The following is an 18,744-nucleotide window of genomic DNA, read 5'->3' as shown; positions in this document are numbered from 1 at the left end:
TTAACATTACTGAGGCTGAGACACTAATTTACTCAAGGCAAAACATGATTTAACAGCGTTCATGAATGCCAAATTTGTATTGGATCACTTAAACCTAACATCAGAGATGTAAAAATTAGGATCATGTAGACATAGAGGTTTTGCCCAGATACTTTCTTTTTCTCAGAAAGGAAGGGTATAGAGAATTCTAAGGGTATTTTTTTGTCTTTACCTTGCTCTAGGTAAAGAAGTAGTGTATCAGTAAGTACCTTTATTTTTAAACTATGTAGTGATCTTTTAAAACACAATCCCATAATTTTCTTTATGTTTTACTATATTCATCAAAATACCAGTACTTTTTTTGTATGCTATTTTGAAGTACTAGGTGACTTTTGTATCCCTTTATAACTTCCATTATTCATAATAGATCCTTTGGAAGGAAGGATGTCCTGTCTTCCTAAGACTACATCATTTATCAAGCAGTAATTGCCATGGTACATTTAGATGTACTATGACTTTGTAAATCATCACAAGAATTGCCCGATATCCACATTACCCAATGCCTCAAGGTATTTCAAAATACGAAATCTAGCCACAGGCATTAACAACACATACAGTAATTGCTGTCATATTTTGGTGCTGCTCCCAGAAATGCCACATTCAGAAGGTTGTACTTTGAGGAATGATGTTTCATAATCAGATGGCTAAATTCATTAGGAGATGAGGTACCACAACGGGTAGTACAGTGTTATCCATGATGATCTTGGTGGCAAACAGCAATACCCACAGAATTTCTTGATGTGGTTACCAACTGATTCAGTCTTTCAGACTATTCTCAACACTGGAAAATTTTTTTTCATCACATTTTTTTTAGCATAGCTTCAGTTTTCTTTCTTGACAAAACACTGAAAACATACAGAAGTTCCTCAACAGTCCAGGTAACAACTTTGGACAATGAGATCAGTTGTTCAGTGGCTGGATGTCAGATTTATTATTCTTAGGGTTTGGCTGATGCAAACTGAAGAAGCTGAGAAATTTGACTGTTAGTTCTGGACTGTTCTCCTATAAGAAATAGGGAAAAACCCACTACCACCACCTCACCTGCCACCCCTAAAGAAAGAACCAACAAAGCCCCTTCTTTTACCATATGCTTAACTCATTAGTGGTTGATGAAAGATCTTCAGAGGGTTGCTACTCTGTTTCCCAATATGAATTGTATCTGTTCAGTAAGGCCATGTTTAACATTTTTTGTCAAATGTCTGCTGAATATATTGCACAAACTAGGAGAACTAGAGAGGAATGTATTTTAGTTTTAGTCCACATATTCTAGATAATCAATTCATACCCACACGTGCTAAGCTTTATGACAAAAAATTCATGTTGTATTTTTTCTACAGCTGGTTCAGCTTTAGTAAGGCACCAGCAACCTCTGGATTTCAGGGATTTTCCTACTACTAGATGAGCATCTTTCTCTCAAAGACATCCCTATCAGATCACTGAGGACTATCTGTCCTCCAGTGGTCTTTACTTCCTGCTAGTATTTACTACTAGTTTAGCTCTGATGCCGCTGAAAATTATAGTTCTGAATCTCTTGGAAATGCTGTAGGTTTTGGTTTTCGCTTTGAAAGAATATAGCTAAAGTTATTTGTTACTCATCCTTCAATTCAGATGCTTTCAGATGCTGACCAGATTAACTGTCTAGTGGGATTATCAAGAGTATATGCAGATGATTGGTAAGAGTTTTCTGAGATTTTAAGGATAGTGTTTGCTTGAGTCCCCTGTGAGTTGGTTCATTGTGCATACCAGAAATCTGTTTTCAAACTGAAGACAGTTGTGTTCAAATTAGTTATTTTAGGTGCTCAATGCAATTTACAGGAATAATTAAGAATTTTGGGATGCAATTGACTTTTTTTAAGGTTTTCTTCAGAATGAGATTAAGCATTTGTGATTAACGAATAAATGAATTTAATCAGGTGAAACTGGATCTTGGTAATTTTACTTCGTTCCAGAAACTATGATCTATTTGCTTTCCTGTTCTAAGGCCTGTCTGAGACATCTATATTATTGGTGAAGCAAAGGTCCCTTACAACTTATTGCTTTATTGTTATTTCTATTTATATAAAGTTACAGGTCTTGTTTTAAGATGTTTTCATGGCTTACATTTCTTGATGTTTGAATACCTGCCTTATTCTCAAACAGAACTTCCATAGGAAGCTGTGGGATTGTTGCATGTCTGATATACTTGAATGCCATTGATAGTCTAGGATCTAGCCTTATTTTAGGTTATCACTGTACGTAGCAGAGTCCTGAATCATTAGACTATATTCCTTCCTGAACTTCTTCATGCTAACACATTTGACAGGTTTTTGTGGGTTATTGGTGTCAGGAAATTTCATTCTTCTATGCAACATTGTCATTGAGTGGTTTTAGTTGTATGTAAAAAAATATCAATGACTCAGTTTTGATATATGCAAATTGTTATGTATGAAAGAAATAGAGTATTTTCTACGCTGGTTACCTCCAAGTACAATCTGTATGAGACAACCTTTTGAAGAAATGTGTGGAGGAGTTTAACAGGATTTTCAATTATTTTGAATGTAAAAGGGGTGAAAAAAATACACAGGGTATAGCATCTATTTGAAATAATTATAATAGATATGTTTTACTGTGGCTGAGCTTAAGGACTCAGACTATCATCTCTTATTCTTTTGGATGTTTTGCTAAGCCGAAAAAGGTGGAGATGTGGATGAATTTTTTGGGGGTGGTGAAATGCAATGCAGAATACTTACATTTAGAGGACTAAGTTCACAATATGATCACTGGAAATTTCATATGTATTTCAGAAGGAAAATATCCATGTGGGTTGCCTGCTTAAATGTATTTAACACAAGACATAAAATTTAAACTTACAAAAACAACAATAAAACCAGAAGCTTTCATTTTTAGCTAATACTGAATATTTTAAACCCTCTACTCTTTTTGGAATTATGAATTGCAGTATGAAAATTTGGAAGCAGAAGACTAGCTTCATTCCACATAATGAGTACATGATATAACTCTAATGACAAATAATTCTGTTTCAATATTTTACTGAAGGGTACTAGTGAACAGTTGATATAGTCATTGTTGCAGCACAAGTTTCTCCATTCAGCAGCAACTGTTAATATTTCTCACATGGAAAGAGTTAAAAAATTAGATGTATATGGATTAATTATTTTTTTTTAATTGAAACTCATGTTAAAAATATTTTTCTAATAAAAAAAATCAGGTTCTAATAAAAATAGAATTTGTGTATGTATATGTACATGTATTCTTCAACTAATTTCAATGTTTGCTGCTTTTTATTGTCTAGAAAAAGATTGCATGTGTCCACTTGATAATCTTGATGGCCTTAATGTAGACCTTTATTCATGAGAGATTTTAAAATAATGAAACAAATGCAAACTCAAATTCTTTTTAAAAAAAAAAAGAAAAAAAAAGAGATTATCTGTAACTATTCTTTTATTGTGAACAACTCTCACTTAAATACCATCTAGGGGATGTTTGTTTTTATGAGGCCATGCATTGCAGGTGGATTCTTGAGTGAAACACTGGCATTTTGTCATACACCAGTAATCAGATTGTGATAATCTCTGTTCACAGTTGGAAGTGCTTGCATGGCAAGAATCTAATTTCAAAAGCATATGAGCTGTGTTTTCCACAAAGATATTTTTTTCTTGATATCTTAAGGTAATTTTCAACTCTTGAGAATATTATTTAAAAAAAAAAAAAAAAAAAAAAAAAGTTAAAAGCTCTACTTAAAAACTCCTAGAAGAGTTAACAGTATTTAAAAACAACATATTTGCTCTGATATCCTGTTGTTTACTCAGGAAATCTAATAATTGAACTATTAACTAAAACCAGATGATGACTACAACAAAAATGTATCACTTAGCCATCTATGGGTATCAATTTCATCTTAGACATGTGAATAGGAAAAAAGATGAATGAGAAAGAGCTGCAAATTTGAATGCTTGTAAGTGATTGTAATAAAAATTACTTAAGGATTACTTAATTTTTGGAATATTTAATTTTTTTGTAGAAACTTCAAATTGTTACTTGCATGAAGAATGCCTTTATTAACATATTTACCTGTGGTTGGAAATTTTTTTTATCGAGTAAGGAATTACTTATTAAAAACAAACAAACAAACAAACAAACAAACAAACAAACAAACAAACACCCCAAACCCAGAACATTTAGAGCTTTCAGTACCTGAGAAAAACAAGGATTTTATTGCTGCAGGGGTTTGTCACCAAAGGGGTTTTTTGAGCTATTAGATTTTCAAACTCCTGAAGAACAGGCCACTTAGGTGCCTGGTATGAGCTTACACTTTGTCATTATCCTTCCAGCTTATAACTTCTGCATATGTGTGTTTCCAGAGTCTGTGTGTACTCAGAGGAGTATTTCTACAAATGTTGTAAAGCACTGTGCAACAACTTCAAGTTACTGGATCAGTACACATCCTCACAGTGATGTGAAGACATGATCATCACAGTGATATGTCACCTGAAGATGACAGTGCTCTTCAGCCCTCCAGAGGCTGGTGGTTTGCTCTGGCAGAAAGTCTTCTGGGATAAGAACCATGGTCTTTGCATAGCACTACAATGCAGTATTGTGACATACCAGTTTGGTCAGAGTTATCTTTGTTTCACTATGCCACATCATCTCTTCCTAGAGCTTTTTGAGGTAAAATTTGTCTTGTGGTTTGCAAAGTGACAGGAATTTTGCATTTGTGGAAGAGATTTCTAAAATGTTTCTCTTTAATGGTCTGCTTGAGACCTTGCAATAGTTATTGCTGTCACAACCATGCTTTTATGTGTGATTTATAATTTTCCAGTAGCAGCTACCAGCCATTGTCAGAATTTCCTCCAAAAATTATGTGTCCAATAGACTGCAGTCAAGTATGAGACAGCAAGTATGAGACTTGGATATGTGGACTGACTTCTGCAGTTTAATGATCTCATGAGAACTTTTATTGGCTTTGAAGGGCTCTGGATCAATCTCAGTTTCTGCTCAAAGCAACTGCAGCCTTTCTTCAATTTTTAACATTGAAACAGTAAAAGGCCAAAATATTCATAGCTCATTCACTCATGAATATCTTTATTCTTCCCAGTAGCAGCAGGGTAGAGAAAAGCAATTGACTTCTCAACCAGATAAATGGAAAGAGTAGAGATATTATACTCATGACAATCATAAATTTGGGGTTGTTATGACCTGTAATCAACAACATATGATATAACCTATTGCTATTATAGGCAGGAGATCTAAAGATAACTGACTGCCTAGAGCAAGCAAGATCTAGCTGAAAACAGAATGTTCTAACACAGAACAATGACTCTATGTATAGCCCTACAGTGAGAGAAATCTTTTCATTTCTCTTTCTGATGGGAGACAAGAGAGGATTTCTCTGACTTTTGGGAAGCTTTAGAATCTTCAGCAAATATTCCAAGACACTTGAAACATTTTAGGCAACTTACTCAGTTCATGTAATGGTATTTAAATAAATTTACCAACATATTGATTTCCTGCATTGGGGAAATGTGAAGGTTCTTATTATTGTGTTTGTTATTTAGCTGAGGATTGACACAATCCATTGTCGTGCTTTAATGCTTCTCTTGTGGGTATTCCAGGGACCTCTCATAACTCTTAACCTTTATCTAACATTTGGTACGTGGTTCATTCAGCACAATAAAACTATAATGAATAAGTTGTAATTAATGAATTTAACTTTTTGCATTTGACTCAGTTCTTAGTAGAAGCATTAAACAAACTGCATTTGTTTCACAAAGGTCTTTTGAATGCCTTAAACTTAATCAAAAGGATTTAAGGCCACATTCTCATCTTTTATATATGTTTTGACTTTAGTGTTCTGTTGGTTTTTTCTGTGGTCTTCACAGACTATTTGAAGTTACAAGAAAAGAAAAAAAAAACAACCAAAAACAAACTCTTACAATGCCAAATACATTTACCACACCTTCTGTAAAACACCTTAAGTCAAAATTTCAAGACTATATGGTCTATTGCTGCTTGAGCTACAGGACTTCACACCATTCAGTTGACAATAAAGTAATCTGTAGTGAACAGGGAGGTTGTAATGCAGGCGCCATGCTCCAGTTGTAGAGGGAACCTAGTTTAGTTTTCTGTCCAGAAAAATCCATTTCCATCCATCCCTGTCACTGCCTCTTTTGCTTCTCGAGATCAAGAATTGGGTTGATCGTGAGGTTCCTTTCAAGACAGGATCCCTTCTCTTGTAGTCTTCTCATGCACTCCTGACATAATAGTAATGGCTGCCATTATTGCTGTTCTGTCACATTTTAGCCCTAAAAAAGGAAACACATTTTAAAATATTTGATTTTTTTATATACTTTGATTTTGGTAAACTGCCAAAACTTCCCTGAGAAGGGAAAACTGATTGTTCTAAGTGCAGCCCAAATAAACCATAATGGAATTTAGTTAGAGGAGGAAAGGTTTCCAGTGAAAGAATTTTCTCCTTATTGAATTTGAGGGAATAGGAACTGGAAACTAAGATGTAAGTTCTCTGCAATTTTCTCTTGTTGCTCTTTGTTACCAAAGGAAATTCTGGCTGTATTTAGACTGTGAAATTGGGGCAGGATTTGAAACAATTGGGGCAGGCTCAGCTAAAGACCCAGGTTGAGCCATGATCTGGAACAGATCAGTAGTTACTTTCATGGCTTTCTGTTTACTCCTACTTAGAGTTATTTTATCTGTTGAAAGGGAACCCCCCACACACATACAAAAAGGAGGAGAACTGTGTTTTTATTAGGAGGCTTTGTGATGTAGACAACTGTGGGAATGAAGGCGATAGAGATAGACAAGCTGCAAGCTCAGAGGGCCTTTCATAAACATCGAGTGAAATTCCTGTGGGTCACATATGGGTTTATGTTTGCCCACAAGGTTTTGGTTGCCGAATAGAGATTTAAGTGTTTTTTATCTTCTTGTCAGGGAGGCTAAAAGAGGTGTAAGGGTGCCTACATCCCATTTCATATCACTAAATTTTTTGTGGTCCTGGAAGAAGATGGAGTTGTTTCTTTTCTGTTGTTCTGACTCTGTGACTTTCCATTGGTAGGCAGGTGATTCTGTATGATGATTTAAACCTATTAGGAAAGATTTAAAATTTCTTCCCTTGTCTCTTGAGAATAGAACAACACTTGAGGATATAAGACTGTAGCAATCCTTGTTCTACTTGACTTCAATCAGGCTTTTGCTCAGTTTTCACAAAAGATATTCACTTGAGATGTCAGAGATTATAGTTCAAGCTGTTCTTTAGTTGCTAATATTAAATGACACTGCTCTGCAAGAAGCAATAATGATCTGAGTAATTGATGAAGTGATTCACTGGCATGAATTAGACAAAACCCAACACTGAACATCTGCTATAACCTTTGCAACTGGAGTCTAGCTTGAGTCAGTCCTGTTGGTAGCATATTCTGTCTTTCTTGAAAAATGTACATGTATTTACAGGAGAATAGAATAACTAACTGATCTTTGAAGGGTCCTGTGGAGATCATTTTCTCAAATCCTATGCTCAGGCAGAGACACATACAGTGATTGTCCAGGGCTGTGTCCAGACAATGTTTGACTATCTCTAAGGAGGGGAATCCTACAACCTCTCAGAGTAACCTGTGCCAGTGTTTGATCACCCTCACAACTGGAAAGCCTTTCCTGATATTCAGAGGAAAATTCCTGTGATTGTTTGTGCCCATTGCTTACAGTCCTGTTACTAAGCACCATTCAGTACCTGAAATTTTGAATTGAGAAAAGATGAGATCTATAGAGGAATCTATTTAATCAATATTTGAATGCTTCTAATCACACTGATTGTTTTTAAAAATCATCTTATCAGACTGCTGTTGTACTTTGGGTTTGTCTCTATTCCCCAGCTTCATCACAAGCTGCTTCTTGTGAAAATACCATTCATTCTTTTTCACCAATAATTTTGAGACTAGTAAGGAGGTTGAAAAAACACATTTCTTGCAGCTAAAATCATGTGGGTTGTAGTCCATAAGGTCAATGTAGAATGTGGTCGTGTCTGCCCCTAGTTTCTGATGATAATCTCTACAAAGGTAAATACTGCTTAGAATAAACAAACTATTAAGTACCTTCTGGAAGGAGAAGGGACAGTGTAGTCATGCACTCCCCACTCCCAAGTGAGCATTTCTGTATAAGGAAAAGGGTTTCAGCTTACTTGAAACATATAAGAAAACCAAACTAGAAAGTTCTGTGTCTTTCTCTTTGAAATTGGCTCAATGCCAAGAGAGAAGCACCTCTTGGACCTTGTCACTGTCCTTTAAAGTCTGTACCTTTCCTTATTGGCAGTTTACCAGTGGAACCCACCTAGACTAGTAAGTACTAAAGAGATTACCCAAAAGAAACAAAGAGCTTTTTTGGGACTGCCATAAGAGTGTCAGAATGGTCTCTGGATTGTGTTTGACCTGTGTTTTCTTTATCTGTTTATGTTTATTATTTTCCTTGTTATTAAACCTTTTATTTTACAAAGCATATCCAGGGAAGTTATCTCATTATGTGATTTAAGCCATTTACCCTTCACAGGGCAGGACCCTGAGAAGTACTGAGAAGTATTAGAAAACTATAGGACAGTGACAAGGAAAGAGATGTAATACCAAGGTAAACAAAAGGGTGAATGTCTAAATTATCTGAGACTGTAGTCCAGTGATGATGCCTCTATACAATCATTGTGGTTTGGACATTTATTTTTACCTAGTGAGTTAATGCAAAATGCAGAATGATTGAACTAGTAACTTCATTGTTCTTTCTTTATATAATGCTTTCTACTAGGAAAATAGCCATTCTTACTTTATTTCATTTGTGATTGCTAAATTTTAAGACATGTTCTTGTGTTAAAGTTTCAGTTAGGTGATCTCAAAGTTTAGCAAGGTTTGTAAAGAGAGTTACCATCACTCATTTTAATTAAAAAGAAAAAACAAACCAAAACCCAAACTTAGATAAAATATTGAACTTCTGGATGCAGAAGACCATTTCCTAAGGGGCTGAAACCAAACTAGTGAACTTTACAGTGACAGCTTGCTAGCAACAAATGTTCTAAGCAGCACCTCCTAAGGAAATATATATATATCCCCTTTCAATCTTTAACAACATATTTATCTACAAATTAGACAATTTGAGAAGCAGTACCTCTGTGGCAGGCGTAAGTGCTGAGAAGGTGTCTCAATAATGTAAAAAAAAAGAGGGAAAATAGGTCATAAAAAATGAAAGCTTCTCTAAAGAAGAGGAAGAGGAATAGAGACAAGAGTAAGACTCACTTCTCTGTGGAATCTATAATCTTGAGTACTCAGAGTTAAGGAATTTAGTGCTTAGTAATGTATTTCAAAGGTGGTAGTCTGGGTGGAGAAACAGGAAAAAGATATGTTATAAAAATCCTTGGTAACTAGTTTCCTTTCTCAAGAGATTGTGTGAGTTTCTTCTGCTGCAGTGGTTGGTGGGGGTTTATTTTCCTATTTTTGCTTCAATCCACATAGTTGTCATGATGGTGACTGGGGAAAGATATTATGGGCTCAGGAGATGCAGATTTTGTTGATTATGTTATGTATGGAATGATGACTGCTGAAAGAAGGATATGTTCCTCATTTATCTGTCATAATGTGGTCACAGTTAGGGATTTTTGCCATGTGAACATTTAATTCACCTTGGTAACGTTGTGTCATGGCATCACAGGGTGCAAAAATGTTAAAGGCTCCTCATGGAGGGCAGTAGGGCAGAGCCTGTCAGCCAGGATCTGTTCCCCCCAGTCAGGAGCGGGATAGCCAAAGGCACCGGGGCAGCTTCAGCCCCGAGCATCAGGAACCTCTCTGGCGGGTCGAGGCCAGGCCGGGCCATCGGCCGACTGTCTGTCCGGCTCAGGGGGGCCATGGCTGAGCTGTGAGGAGCTGTGCCCGGCTCGGCGGGGCCATGGCCGGGCTGTGAGGAGCTGTGCCCGGCTCCGGGGGGCCATGGCCGGGCTGTGAGGAGCTGTGCCCGGCTCCGGGGGGCCATGGCCGGGCTGTGAGGAGCTGTGCCCGGCTCGGCGGGGCCATGGCCGGGCTGTGAGGAGCTGTGCCCGGCTCGGCGGGGCCATGGCCGGGCTGTGAGGAGCTGTGCCCGGCTCAGGGGGGCCATGGCCGGGCTGTGAGGAGCTGTGCCCGGCTCAGGGGGGCCATGGCCGGGCTGTGAGGAGCTGTGCCCGGCTCGGCGGGGCCATGGCCGGGCTGTGAGGAGCTGTGCCCGGCTCGGCGGGGCCATGGCCGGGCTGTGAGGAGCTGTGCCCGGCTCGGCGGGGCCATGGCCGGGCTGTGAGGAGCTGTGCCCGGCTCAGGGGGGCCATGGCCGGGCTGTGAGGAGCTGTGCCCGGCTCAGGGGGGCCATGGCCGGGCTGTGAGGAGCTGTGCCCGGCTCGGCGGGGCCATGGCCGGGCTGTGAGGAGCTGTGCCCGGCTCGGCGGGGCCATGGCCGGGCTGTGAGGAGCTGTGCCCGGCTCAGGGGGGCCATGGCCGGGCTGTGAGGAGCTGTGCCCGGCTCGGCGGGGCCATGGCCGGGCTGTGAGGAGCTGTGCCCGGCTCGGCGGGGCCATGGCCGGGCTGTGAGGAGCTGTGCCCGGCTCAGGGGGGCCATGGCCGGGCTGTGAGGAGCTGTGCCCGGCTCGGCGGGGCCATGGCCGGGCTGTGAGGAGCTGTGCCCGGCTCGGCGGGGCCATGGCCGGGCTGTGAGGAGCTGTGCCCGGCTCGGCGGGGCCATGGCCGGGCTGTGAGCAGCTGTGCCCCGCCCTACTGTGGCACGGCCGGGCTGGGGCTGACGGGGTCCCGGGACACTGGTGGTGTCCTCAGGGATGTGCTACCTTAAAAGGCCTTTTGAAAATGTTCATTCTGGAGAGAGAGTATAGACAGGTCACATTCCCTGAAATTACTTACTGACATTTTAGGTTCGCTCAGGAGAACTGGTAAACATCATGGAGGTGAAAATGAGTAAGACCTCGGTTTTCAAGAGAGGAAAGTCTCAGAACCTCTGTTGCTGTCAGTCGGGCTCTTGTGTTTTGTATCCTTGGCAACTTCCAGTTACATCAACACTGAACTGGAATAGCCTCCCTGTGCATGTTTTGTCCATTGGAAAGGTGGTTCAACAGTATAGGAATGGAAATTTATGCAGCTAGGTAGGCAATTACCTAAGTGAAGGCAGATTTTGATGCACTGATTTCACCTTGATGCATGAGATTGCAATTTCTGTTACCTTACATTGCATTTTTATGGGGTGTGTGAAAACAAGCTCAGTGGCTTAACCAGCAATAGTAGTATCTGACACATCATCTATGGGAAGCTGAAAACTTTTCCACTTATGAGAATTTTCATGTATGAGTTTTTATTGAACACATTTTTAGTTATTCCAGTCTTTCCGGCTATGAAAGCTTTATGAGAATTTTTTCCTGAATCACTAGGGTCTTAAAAAAAGTCATAAGGTAGAAAGTTATATTTATCAGAGTTTGCTCGTACATAGAGGCATATATAATTTCATCAAAGGTAATTTTTTTACCAGTAATAACTTTGAAGTGACAGAGATAATTAACATTACCTCGAGCATAGCAAGAGCCTTGCTGTAATAGCTGTTTAAATGTCTTTTCATACATTTCTTGCTGTTAGTTTCAGAAACAGAAATAATATTAAAAGGCCCAAGGAGACTTAACTAGATACTTGAAGTGAGGACCGAAAGATGATGTGAACTCCATGTCACTGGGTGTATTATTCTCTCTCCGATTCATCTTATTCCCTATCTGCAATCTCTGAATGCTGTACCTTGATAAGTTTGAGGGCTATTATGTGGAGCTCTTGCTGTTCCATCTGATCTTTAATTTCAATATGTCACAGCATGGTCTTGAAGCTCTCTTTGGATTTTGTTTCTTTGACTTCAGTTTTGTCCTTAGTATTTTTTTTTTTTTTTTTTTTAATTCAGGTTGATCTTTTCCCCTCTGCTTTCTGCTGTCTTTCTCCTTTAGCAGTATCTCATCCTCCTTTTCCTCCTCCTCCTTAATCTGAGGCTTGGCCTTTCTCTTATCCATGGCTTGAGATTCAACCTTTTCTTTTGACACAGGGCTGGCACTCTCCACTTCTCTTTGACCTTAGACTTAACATTTCTTATGTCCTCCAGTTTTTCTGTGTCTTGTTCTACATGCTTTTTTTGGCATTGTTACTTTCTGGCCTGGAGTTTCCCTAAGGGGATTTATCGTTCCATTTGCCATTCAGAATTCCTTAACATGGCAAAATTACTCTCTTCTGCATCTCCAGCATTTCTCTGGTCTGTGTCGCTGTTTTGGGTCTAGGCTTCATGAGTTTAATTCTTCCTGACTTCTCATAGCAGTTTGCAAATTCTTCAGAGGATTTGTTTTGTTTTGAGTCTAATGTCTTTGTTTCCAGCCTGCTTGTTGTATTTTTGGCCTTCTTCTTTTTTTTTCTTTTTTTTTTTCCCCTCCCCCCTCAGCATAATTTTTTTTTCTGGCAAAATTTCAGGTTTTGACCTGTAGTACGAATTATATTGTTTGTTTGGGAACCTCATTGCACCAATATTGTCATCCTTTCATCTTTTGTTTTGTAATGAAATATGTATTATAATCTATTCAAATTCTTGTCTTAATTTATTCTCCTGATGAGGAGGATTTTTAAATCATTTTTATCTGCTATATCACACAATATATATCTATATATTTTTTTTCTATAGGTGGTTCAGGATTTTTCTGATATAACCCACATAAGAAATTAATCTGTGTTTTGTCAATTGTATTAATAAAAATTCATATCCAAATAATTTTGAAGGCAAGATGATTTCTCAAGAAATGTTAGTAGTTTATGGAAAAAATAAGCATCATTGCAAATTCACATCACTTGTTTCTAGCTGCCATCATGCCTTACACACAGCTTCATTTCTCCTCTCCCTCTGCATCCTGTGGAGATGGCCTCAGCCTTTCCATTTCTGTGCTATTGCTCCTTTGCTGCTGCCATGGTATCTTTGGTAGCAGCCCATTTTCTCTGAAGAGCAGTCTCTGTTTATTGTTTGTGTTAGGCTGTTCTGCCTACTTCCTCTGTTCATATTTGGTCTCTGCTAGACTTTTTCCTGCCCTTAGACCTTGCCAAGATTTATACAATCCTAATCTTTCTTTTTCTTGTAGTTTCTCTCTGAAGCCAACCACCTGTTTTGTGGGATATTTTAATTATTTGTAGCTGAAGATACAGTCCTTCACCTCTGGCTTCAGAGAAGTGTAAATTTTTTTTATTTCTTCCTGCTTTCTCTGACTGTTGTTACCACAAGGATATCCTTATGAAACAAGCAGAAATCAAGTCTCAATGTACAGAGGTTCAGTTATTAAAACAGAAATAGATGGCAGAGAATCATGAGGAATGTATGTCACAGGGAAAAAGAAGAAGCACAGGTTTCACATCTCTTTCTGATCAGCTTGAAGACAAGGACTGTAACTCAGAGTATGTACATTGAGGGATAGTGTATGGGTGAGAGGCATCCTGTCTTCTGGTGTGCTGCTTTTGATTAAAGTTGCAAAATGGGTCTGCAAAATGGGAGGTTTCTTCCTGGATGAATTTCTTCTCTTTAGGCAGAGAGTTACTGCCTATTCAGCAAAGGAAAAGTTACATTTCACCACCTTGGCGCTTTTTTTGGTACTTAATTATATTTGGTTCAAGTAAAGAAAATAAGATACCACAACTCATTTCTTAGATATCTCCAAGTCAACATTACCTCAGCTGGTATATATGAAGAGTTTGTTCATTTTCTAACTTGAAGCCCACACTCTTTGACTCATGAAGATTAGTAAGTCTTGTACAGTTCAGGAATGCCTTTTTTCCCCCTGGTAAAGTACAAATGAAGCCTATGGCCAGATTTAGTTATTTTGCTTTCATATACTTTAACATGGTAAAAAAAAAAATCCAAAAAACATTTCATTTGCATAGCTCTAATACTCCTCTAGCTGGTCTGTGTCTGTTGCTTGTTATGACGTCTGCTCTAGCTAGCTTTCCTATTCTGAACAGTGCCTTCCTCCCAAACTCTCCAGGCAATAAAGAGTTGAAATAGCAACATCTGCTTACTTGATATTCTGACTTCTAGACTATTGATACTGAGGGAATATCACAGAACTGCCTGCATGCATTTGCCCATGCTCTCAGGCACATGGTGTGATTCTTTGGGTGTTCTGTATGGGACCAGGAGTTGGACTTGATGATCCTGATGGATCCCTTCCAGCTCAGCATATTCTGTTGCCCATTGTTTAATCGCTGATTTTCTTTTTACAGTTAAAAAGTTCAAAAATGTAATTGCTGTGAAATTTGTTGCTACAAATGAAATTTTTCAATTTAACAGTGGGGAGAGTTTATTTTGAAAATTTTCAAAAGAAAGAACTTGGTATGAAACTGAATTGAAAGGGAAGAGTGTATAAAGTTACATGTGTAAAGGTGTATTTAAAGATGCTATGATCGAATTCAAAAAGGTACATTTTATAAGGGAGACATCATAAGACTATCTGCTCAAACAGAAGTTAATTACAATAGTCGAGTAATTGTGTTGAATAAATTTGAGCATCAAAGAATATCTAAATTTTTCTAGCTTATGTTTAGGTATTGCCAGGAGCTGTCAGAGTTTTTGGGAATAGCTGGAGAGAGTGGGTCATTATGTTCAAAACAAAGCTTTTTTTTTTATGAGACAGAGATTTTATTACTCAAGTAAACTAAGATAACTTTACATAATGACAGAAAGTCAGTATTATTGGGTTCTTGTTGTGTCATCTAAAGAAAACCCTGTCAGAGACAGCTGTGGTATATCTGAGAAATTACTCAAGTAATTAAGCTTAAACTGGTTAACATTAAAACCAGGGCCATTATAGTACCATCAGATTTAAGTTACAAATGCATCTTTGGAACAGTAAGCAAACCTGTTATATATTTCACAAAAAATATGCTTAGAGGGACTGCCAGGTTCCCATAATAGTTTTATTAAAAATATGAGGGAATCAGTTGTCATGGATATGAAGACAAAATAGCTCTTTTAAAAAAGATAAAAAGTGTGTAGACAATGCCTATATTTTGTCTTAGAATTGAAGTTGTATTTTAATGTGTGCCAATGCTTCCTGATAGAAAGGAAGTGCGGTATTAGCTGTTGCTTTTTTGAAAGCAATTGACTATTGCAGAGATAAATGCTAAACATGAGCTGTAAAAAAAACATGTTGTGGTTTACTAAAATATATAAAGTTTAAATTATAACTTAGTCATCTACAATCAAATTCAGTCTGCCAAGGACAACTAAAAGACAGTGTAAGGTAATATGAAGGTGAAAAGGATAAGCACATAGGTACAGAGCTAAACTTGGAAAAACTTGTTCATAAATTGCACTTTCTTAATTTATTTTTATGCTTTAAAAATGGGGATTATTTTGGTACCATGGAGATACAGTAAATGCAATGCCTGTGTTTACCAGTAAAGCTGAGTTCCCCTCTCTTGTCTTTTCTCTTCTCTTCCTGTAGCAGTAATTAAGCTACAAAGGAACACTGAAATAAAGAAATGGAGGTTTAAAATAACTGAGAAGGGAAGTTGTGTTAGCATTAGTGGATTTTCACTGCCATTGACAGCCATTCCTTATTTCTTATATCCTAGGTTTAGTCACATACTACTGATAGAGAATTGAAATGGCTGCCCATCCATGTGAACAGTGAAATCTCCAGTAAATTGCCACTGTCATATGGGTAGATTTAAGACATTACTATAGCTTGGAATTAAGATTGTCCTCAATGGGTGTATGAAAACCCTCAGTGTCCCCTGCAGCAAATGGACACTTTGACAGTTTAGCTAGGGTGTTTCACAAATTCTTTATTCATAAGGTATCCTGCTTTTCTTCATATTTCAGAATTTCTCCTTTTCAGACACATATTCACATAGCCTTCCACTGGTACTTATTTTCAGCTCATAATCCCTATGTTTACACATAATTGAAGCCCGTGTTTGCAGCTGTTACAGTGAATTGCACTTACAGGGAGTGGTTTGGCTGTAGAGTGAAACCATTCATGAGGAAGTATTCCCTGTGATTCAAATTGCAGAATCTACAATCTGTGTGCTGATCAACTTAATGAAAATAAGAATAAATGATAAGAAGTGCCTTTAAGAGCCATACAGAGAACAACAGAGTGCATGGTTCCCCTGCAAAATGTGTGCAGGGAATAAGTAAATCCCATTAAAATCTGCTGGCTTTCAAGGGAAGAGAAGTATTTAAGGTCTTAACGTCTTGAAAACTATTAAAATTTCCTGAAATACCTTTCTTAGAATTAGTAGTGTTTGAGTTCTAAATCACAATGTCTCAAGATACTCTGGACTGAAGAGACTATTGGTAAATACTGGTATTTAATCTCTCTAAATAGTCTATCTACAATGGATAGGTTATTCAGAAATAGTCTATCCATTGAAATGTCATTTGATATATAAACTATAGTTTTGAATTACACATAGGAAAGAAACAATATCCAAATGGCTTTGATTTTTTAAATTTATATTTCAATTAAATTAAATATATTTTAATATATTTGACTATTCAAATTTTATATTTGGTATGCTTAATATATATTTACAGGAATATTTAAAACCAAAGTGTTTTGTCATGACTTCTGCTTGGATTTCAAATATTTACTTGCCTTCACGGGTTCTCTAAAATGTAAACTTTTGCGATATATAGGTTTAAAGACAATTCTGTCTTTGTAGCAGTATTCAATCTGCAAAGAAAAGAATATATTGCTAGTAGTTTTTATGACAGAAATCATTACACTATGCTTAAAGTATTTATTGTGTCGTTATTAATATTGTGATTTCCTTTTTGTAATCTTGAAAAAGAGTGTTACTGGTGATTTACTAAGTAAGCTCTTCTTTTACCATTAGTAATCATAAGCATGCATTTCTTTTCTTAATTTGCTGAAGAGCACTATGTATTTTTTCCTAACAGGAAAAATTTCTGCTATAATTAAAATGACATCATGCTGCCTCCTATGGGGAAATGCTGAAGCCTTTTCAAAAACGCAACACAGTGGTAAGTACTAAAAGTATGTTCTTAGCAATTCCTTTTTTTTTTGGAAAAATATGTAAAAAAAGTAAAGTCTCTGTTGCTGATGTTCTTAAATGTACTTGAAATATCTTTGCAATAAATACATCCATTTAAAATGTTTGTTTACTGTGCGTTCATCCAATGGGACGTGGACTACTGTTCATTCTAAGCATTAACATTGTTTATGTGCTTGCTCATGATAAGCATGAATTGTTATTATTTTTCAGCTCTATGGGTGTTGAATGATGCCAATCAGTTTGTAGTTAAAAGATATGAGATTCAACCTGGCTATTGTGACACTACTACTCAGTAAGGTTTGGGGGTTCCAGGCCACACTGTACCAGACAGAGCTGACTGTCTTCGGTTTGCAAGACAAGGTTGGGTTACAGGGGTTATATGGTTGTACTAAAAAAGAGGCTTTGTTGCTGTTTCATATTATTACCATAAAGTTCTATATTTTCCTCTCAGTTAGCAAAATATGAGAGAACATATTTTAATGCACAGCATATGCACAGATAAACACATATAGTTATATGCATGTGTACATAAATGCTCACAGATATATAAATATTCTTATATCAATATGAAATATGTGAAAAGTGAAAGTGAAATTAGAAAGCTATACATAGAATATATTCCATTTATAAAGCACCTTAATCTAATTACCATTCTTTCATACTGTGCCTGACATATTGATTAATGAGAAGGGAATGAGATGTACAAGTGACCAGGAAAGTTTCTCTGGTGCACTTTCTTCCTTTTTGCTTTATATTATCCATGAACTTCGAAGCAGATGTGACTTTTTCTGTAATCATTGAACTAGCTTTAGTACAATGACGTTTCCATTTTGCCTTGACACTGGGACCTAAATTCAAAGAGAAGGAATAATAATATATCTGATGTGAAAATAAAGCTGTGAATAAGCAATAACTCAGAGTGTGACAGGTTAGTTATGAGAATCAAGGATACCATTATGTGAAGCGTAAAATTCAGACAAAGAAAATAACAGCTTTGAAAATTCCTGTGATTTTTGCATCACTGAACCATGTTTATTCCAACTTGTAACAATTAACATGTAATTGAATAAAAAATACTTTATGAACAGGGGCCTGTTTAACAGTTTAGCATCCACACTGATTGTGATAATAGCCGAACTCTAAGGAGTTATATAGTGAGAACGACAATATGCATGAGTGCCATACATAGAATTCAATTACTTACTCTGCTTCAGACAACTCCTGACTTTTTTTTCAGAAATGAGGCAAGCAACTGATATAAAGAATACAAGGCTCATGCAAAGCTGAAGTCAAAGTTGAAGTAATAACTTAATTTCTTTGGAACTAACAATTCGTAGTACATTTGCTGGCACTAGAATAAGCCACAGCCAATTTTCCAAGAAGGTAAATGCTCATCTCTAGATCTATCACAGTATGCTGAGATAGACCACAGAAGATGGGGGGAGGATTTTGAAGGGGAAACTGAAGGATGGAGGGATTTTATTTTTCTCTGTTTTCTCATCATTTTGTTTGTTCTTCATAACGCACAGCAGATAAGTTAGGGAGGAGAAGAAAAGGAGGCAATCAACATGAAAACAGAAAAGTGAGATGGAGCCTATTGATG

General features: G+C 37.5%; 1 protein-coding gene across 2 annotated transcripts in view; it reads left to right on the top strand.

The window, feature by feature from the left end:
• Positions 1–18,744, top strand: part of NLGN4X (neuroligin 4 X-linked) — a 161,404-nt gene that overhangs the window by 13,629 nt on the left and 129,031 nt on the right. For both annotated transcript variants that reach the window (XM_040056255.1, XM_040056254.2), the window contains exon 2: positions 17,026–17,109. The gene's annotated coding sequence lies outside the window, so the exon portion shown is untranslated. The remainder of the gene's footprint in view (positions 1–17,025; positions 17,110–18,744) is intronic.

Source organism: Hirundo rustica, chromosome 2 (assembly GCF_015227805.2).
Source record: "Hirundo rustica isolate bHirRus1 chromosome 2, bHirRus1.pri.v3, whole genome shotgun sequence".
Taxonomy (NCBI): Eukaryota; Metazoa; Chordata; class Aves; order Passeriformes; family Hirundinidae; genus Hirundo; species Hirundo rustica.
Note: the sequence above shows the minus strand (reverse complement) of the source record. Positions and strands in the feature narration are given on the sequence as shown.